The following is a 6,164-nucleotide window of genomic DNA, read 5'->3' on the forward strand; positions in this document are numbered from 1 at the left end:
AACTAATTGATTTTGTTTATTTGAAACTTTAAGGACCAAAACAACTCAATCTTAAAAAAAAAAAAAAATGGGGGTGGGGGGGTACCAAAACAACTCAAAAAGTAAATTTAAGGAACGTAGTTTTGCCAAAAACAATTCATATTAGTATAATCAATTAGAAAAAGTTAGTATATAAACACGTATATTTACGTATTGACCTTCCTCCTCTCTAGTACTATCTAATAAAAGTTTTTTATATAAACATGTCTACCACTTGCTTTTGTTTTTTTTTTTTATAGGAAACTACTTGCTTTTGTTGTTTTGGTTTTTCTTCTGAAATAAACAAAGATAATAAAAATTCTTATTTTAAATTATAAATACTACTTTAAAATATATCTATTTATAAATAGAAAATTTATAAAATAAAAAATAAAACTGTGTGTGCATACTAAAAGAGGACTAATATTAGTATAGTCGGCAATGAATAGAAAATCTAAAGCTGAAGCATGAATAGGCCAAACCTGTAACCAAACGGGGGTAAAATTGGTCATCCTTTTCTCTTTACTGAAGTCTCTGGTCTATAGTGTCGAAAACTTCACCGAATCAACGAAAGGTTCTTCTCTCTGAAAACTCAAAAATCCAAAGCATGTTCATGTTCGCTTAAGTTTTATATTGAATTGTGCTTTGATCGATCCATCTTTTTGTTTGATAGCATTCATATGATATGGATTCTTCTATTTGTTTGATAGTGTTTTGGTTTCTTAGGATTATTGCTTTTGTGATCAAGTAGAGGCAAAGCTGGCATATGCTAATTATGTTTTAGAATGTCTTTGAATCCCAAATTGGTTAGTAAAGACATTGCTAGAGTTGACAATCATCATTTTATTTTTATAATACTTGCTATAGGGCTGTGCAATGTCCAAGACTAATAAATTACTCTTGTTTTTATTATTAAGTTGATGAGTTTTTTCTTGATTCCTAAATATTTCAACTGGTCAGTATTTGATGATTTGCCATAAATTTATGCTAATTGTATCATAACTTGTGCTTCTTGTTTTACATTTCTAGGTGAAATCTATTTTTCCCCTCATCCCATCACAAAAATTTCAACACAAAATTTTTAGTCACTATCCATTTTCAATTTCATATTATTGTTTTTCCTGTTGCACCTTTAAATAGATAGAAATTTTTTGATGAATTTTTTGCAAGTATGTATATATTTGATTTCTAATCTATGGGACCATGCCTCTAATGAGCTCTAGCTCAATTGGAACCTTCTCCCTTGCAAGTGCTAGGTGGAGGGTGAGGTTGTGAGTTCAAGACCACTGGGTGTGTGTAATTTACCAATAATAATAAGCCCCTACCTAGGGTGTCCTAGTGGTAAGAGAGAGTGCCTACACTAATTGTAAGCCCAAAAGTCTCTAATTCAACACCTAGCTGAGGCATTTCGCGATTTATCTGATGCCTATTCAGTGGGGGTGTGTAGGCATTCTGGTTTTGCTCCTCATGGGTGGTCCTATTGGTCCATACCTTGAGTGAGTTCCTAATAATAATAATACTAAATCTCTAAGACCATGCTGCAAGCATTTGTTGTGAAAGAAGCTTTTGGTATTGGGTTGGCTGTATATGACATATAGTTTATGCGTGCAAATATCAGCTTGGCTCAGAGGGAGCTTGGGTATAGGCCCATGGCAGATCTGCAGACGGGTTTAAAGAAGTTTTTTGGTTAGTACTTCGGTTTCTGTTCTGGTGGGAAGAAGGCTGCTAGGTGACATATTCATTCGATGTTGCGGTAGGGTCCTTTGAATTATGTACATTGACATCTTATGATCATTTTTTTAACATGTCTATGTTTGTTGCACAGTTATTGTCTCTTTGTATATCTTAACGATGCCAAATATTGGATTAACTTTGTGTCCTACAATGAAGAAGTTTTATGGTTGCTGCTCACTCCCAAGCTTTCTATTATGATTAAACCAATTTTTAAACCACATGGATAGGCTTGTCATTATGATTAACAAAATGAATATTTAGATGGCATAATTTTTATGAGTTTTATAAAATGATTTTCCATGTATATACTGATTGGTAAGCATCACACCCATCCATCAAACAAAATCAGAACATTTTTTTTCTTCTCTTGAATGTGATTGCTGTAGTTTCACCCTTGTAGGATTCACAACTGGTAGAGGATATGCTAATTGAAGGACATGAATCATCATTGTTATGCAATTCGTTTTTTTTTAAATCATGATAATTTGGTTTTTGTCACTAAATGAAAAGGTTTACAGCTTAATGTGTAAATTAACTAGTTTTGGTTGATTCAGTTGGTTTTTATTTTTTTCCTCCTTTTGGAAGCTGAGATAGTAACTTGTTATTTCATTATTTATATATCGTTTTATAATGTGCAATTTTTTGTTTCAGAGACAAAGTTCAGTTTTCTAAGGCAATTATTTATGTTTCAAGAAGGTGAAATTAGCAGCAGGTTTGAGAAGAAGGGCTTCTCTATGAAAAAAAAATATTTTTTTCTGTTCATCCTATAATACGAACTGTGATAGTTATGGGTGGGCTCTAGTATTTCCTAGGGATCTTTATCTATATATATTATGGTTTGATTGGTTTTTAATATATGAATTGATAAAGTCTAAGACACTGGAATCATAGTTATATCATAAATGGCCTACTCTTTGACAGATCAAATCTTAAATGCTCATGTTTTGTTTGAACTTTTATCAAATTCAAAAAAAAAAAAAAATTCCAACAAAAGAAAAAAAGAGTGGGGCAGGGTGGCTAAAGGCAAAAACAAAACAATTTTAAAACCACACTAACAGGCTTTTCATTATGATATGAGTTTTATATATAAAACTAGGAAAAAATGCCCTAACACCCCCCTGAACTTTGGGTAGGGGTCATTACACCCACTGAACTTTTATTTTAACCAATTTGATTTCACACATTTGCCAAATCAATGCTTCTGTTTGTCTGCTGTTAAATGAACTAAAGACCTCCCCCAACGCACATTAATAACAAAATTACCAAAACCAATTTACAGAGTATTATTTCCATGGTTGTTGAAACTTATGTATCAGGTGCGATACTTCTCCAGTGTGGCACAATGTTATTTGCCGGGGGCCACTTGGACTGCTTCAATCTCTCAATTGATGCTGCATACTCCTTGTAATTAAACTTTTTTCTCTTGCCCTATGAAGATATTGTCCAATACGGTTCCCCTCCTCCTTTGTTTTGGTCAATGATTTTTTATTGGTCTTGAATTAGTTCCAATGGCTTAAGCTTTGATTGCAAAATTTACTTTGTTGTGATGTTCTAAATTTTTTTCATTTGATCAATAGTTCATTAATATCATCCAAAGAAACCGATGGAGAGAAAAACCTCAGTTTGAGAGAGAGAGAGAGAGTTTAGGGGAGAGAGAATGGCGGTGGCATATTTGAGATTGGTGACCTGTATGTTCTTCCATATTTTTACGGGAAAGCAACCAGAGTCTTGATGATTTTATCAAACTCCATAGTTTTGACTTCTCCACAGTTTTTGACACGCATCCATATGTTGATTGGTAAGCATCACACGCATCCATCACACAAAATCAGAACATCTTTTTCTCTCTCTCGAATCTATTTGTTGTAGTGCTGATTGGTGCACAAGCATCATTGTTATTTAATTTAATAAATAAAAATATCTCATGAAAATTTGGTTTTTCTGATTTGTTACTAAATGAATTGAATTAAATGACTTATATGTAAAGAATAATTTATTAGTTATTGAAGAGGCATCTTTTATTCATGCTGTTTACAAATTACTTGGCTTGTATGGCTAATGTTTTGATGGTGACTGTTTTTGGCTTTGTGCTTTTACCTTTCAGAACCAGCCTATTTTCAACTTATAAACTTAGTTGGAAATGTCCACACTGTATTCCTTTAGTTTTTACTTTTTAGAGTAATTAACAAATCTTATTCTATGTCTATGATAGACAGTATTTCTCCATGTGCAATGTGGTATTAAACTCTCGAGTCATATCTTCTAGCAGAGGTTTTTTGTGTATGTGCCCTATAGAGTGATTGTTTAATTATGAAGAACTGTTTAATTATGAAGAACGAATATATTATAGATGAAGTCATTATGTGATATATTTTTTCCTTTCAATAAGCACCAACTTCATGTTCAAAAAATTGGGGTAAATACATTGTTGGTCTCTATACTTTAGTCCAAGAGCAATTTTAGTCCCTGAAGTTTATAGTGACAACTTTTAGTCCCTACGATTCAAGAATGATCACATATAGCAGCATTTAGAATGACACCCTTGAGGTTTTAGCTAGTTCTTTCTAAAATGTGTTATGGGAACTTCATTAAGTTTGTCTTTCCTAAAGAATGTTATGACTCCCTTGTGGGGGTGATTTTTCCTGATTCCTTTTCTGTTTTTGATATTTACACATTTTCGAGAACATAGGTGCTGGGAAGTGTTTTAGAGTATATTTTGTTCTGTATGCTTCCCACATTCTAGGTTGAGAATTTTCTAATAAATATTTTCCTGACAAAAAAATTAGGTATGGGATAATGAAAAAAGGGTATATACTTGCGTTTTGGCATTCTTTTCCCCTTTAAGATTTTCCTGTGTGTGTGTGTGTGTTTGTTGTAATATTTCACCAATAATATCTTTGCTTGTTTAGATACTAAAGTTTCTCTTCCATCATGCCAAGACAACCATGGAGCAGGTAAAAGGTGAAAGATACTTAAGAATGAATTGTACTTGCAGTATGCTAATTAGTTCTCTTGAGCATTCACAATGGAACTTACAAATGCCATATGTTGCTAGTATTTAGCATCTAAGCCCTAAAACCTCCCAACAGCCGGTCTTGCAGAATCTTCCAATTGCAAAAAAATTTACAATCTTGCTACAGTACCGTCCTATATGTAAGATGGTACTGTAGTAGGAATGTATAATAAAAATTAGTTTTTTATTGTCTGATGCTTCTTCTCTCTCCTTTCTCTCATTATTTCATTTTGCTTTCTCTCTACTTCGTTCTGCTCTCTCCTCTTCAAACTCGAAACCCATCTCAGCACTTCCTGCCTCTCTATCTTAGATCAGTTTGTTATGGATTCCGATGGAGTTGCTATGGATTTGTGGGTTTCTGTGTTGATCTGGGCGTGAGGGTTATAGGTTGATCTGGGCATGGTGGTGGGTTGGGATCGGTTGATGGTGGGTTTGGATCGATTGATTGGTGGGTTTGAATCGGTAGATCTGTTGATCGGTGGGTGGATCGGTAACACACCGATGGTGGCTCTAATGGATCAGTAAACACACCGATGGTGGCTTCGATAGATCGGTGGGTGGATCGTTGGGTGGATTGTTGGGTTGATCGTTGGTAGCTCCGATGGTGGCTTCGATGGTGATTTTTTTTAATGGGTTTGCTGGGATATGTGGGGTTTTGGTTTGGTTTGAACTGATGGTTTGATGGTTGAACTAGGGTTTTAATGTAGTTTTGGTTTTGGTTTGATGGTGGTGGTGTTGCTCTAGGGTGGTGGCGTTGTTTGATAGTGGTTTAATTTGGTTTGGTTTGATGGTGGTTTAACGGTGGTGGCATTGTTTTTTTTTTTTCCTTATCTATTGTGGCCTTTAGAGGTTGAGGGAGAGAGAGAAATAGTAAAAAAATTATAAAAAAGAATATTTAAATAAATTGAGGAAAAAAAATAGAGTTTGGGATGTTGGGTGTATTGTAAAATGGTATGGTATAATTGATAAAGTAGCTTTTTGAGATGGTAAAATAAAATAGGATGACATTCACTATTGTGAATGCTTACGAGGGGTTAATGGCATTGGATACTAAGGTAGTGGCAGTTCAGGCAACGAAGTTGAAGGGCTAGATGATCTTGGACTTCATATTGTCTGGATTCAGTGGAGCATTATTGTTTAATGATAGGAATGGATAATTGATGCATAGAAAATGTCATCTCATGTGTTGAACAAAACATGGCGGTCAAGCAATGCAATTTATACTTTGTAAATTGTTAGTATGGTTTTTTGATTGAGCATTGATTGAGTTTTTATGTTCTATGTGTACTAGCATTTACTTATTTTCTTTTGATTATTGGGCACTAGCATTTCCTTGATGGCCTTCGCTTTTTGATTCCATTTCAATGCCCTTGTTACTTACCATGTATTTTGCCAGTGG

At 34.1% G+C, this 6,164-nt stretch overlaps 1 long non-coding RNA gene across 1 annotated transcript; it reads left to right on the top strand.

Annotated features, from left to right (window-relative positions):
• Positions 1 to 469: 469 nt before the first annotated feature.
• LOC142639942 (uncharacterized) lies at positions 470 to 6,164 on the top strand. The gene is made up of 4 exons (XR_012845169.1): positions 470 to 592; positions 1,637 to 1,771; positions 2,404 to 3,156; positions 3,330 to 6,164. It is a non-coding gene; the product is annotated as an uncharacterized LOC142639942 (long non-coding RNA).

Source organism: Castanea sativa, chromosome 1 (assembly GCF_040712315.1).
Source record: "Castanea sativa cultivar Marrone di Chiusa Pesio chromosome 1, ASM4071231v1".
NCBI lineage: Eukaryota > Viridiplantae > Streptophyta > Magnoliopsida > Fagales > Fagaceae > Castanea > Castanea sativa.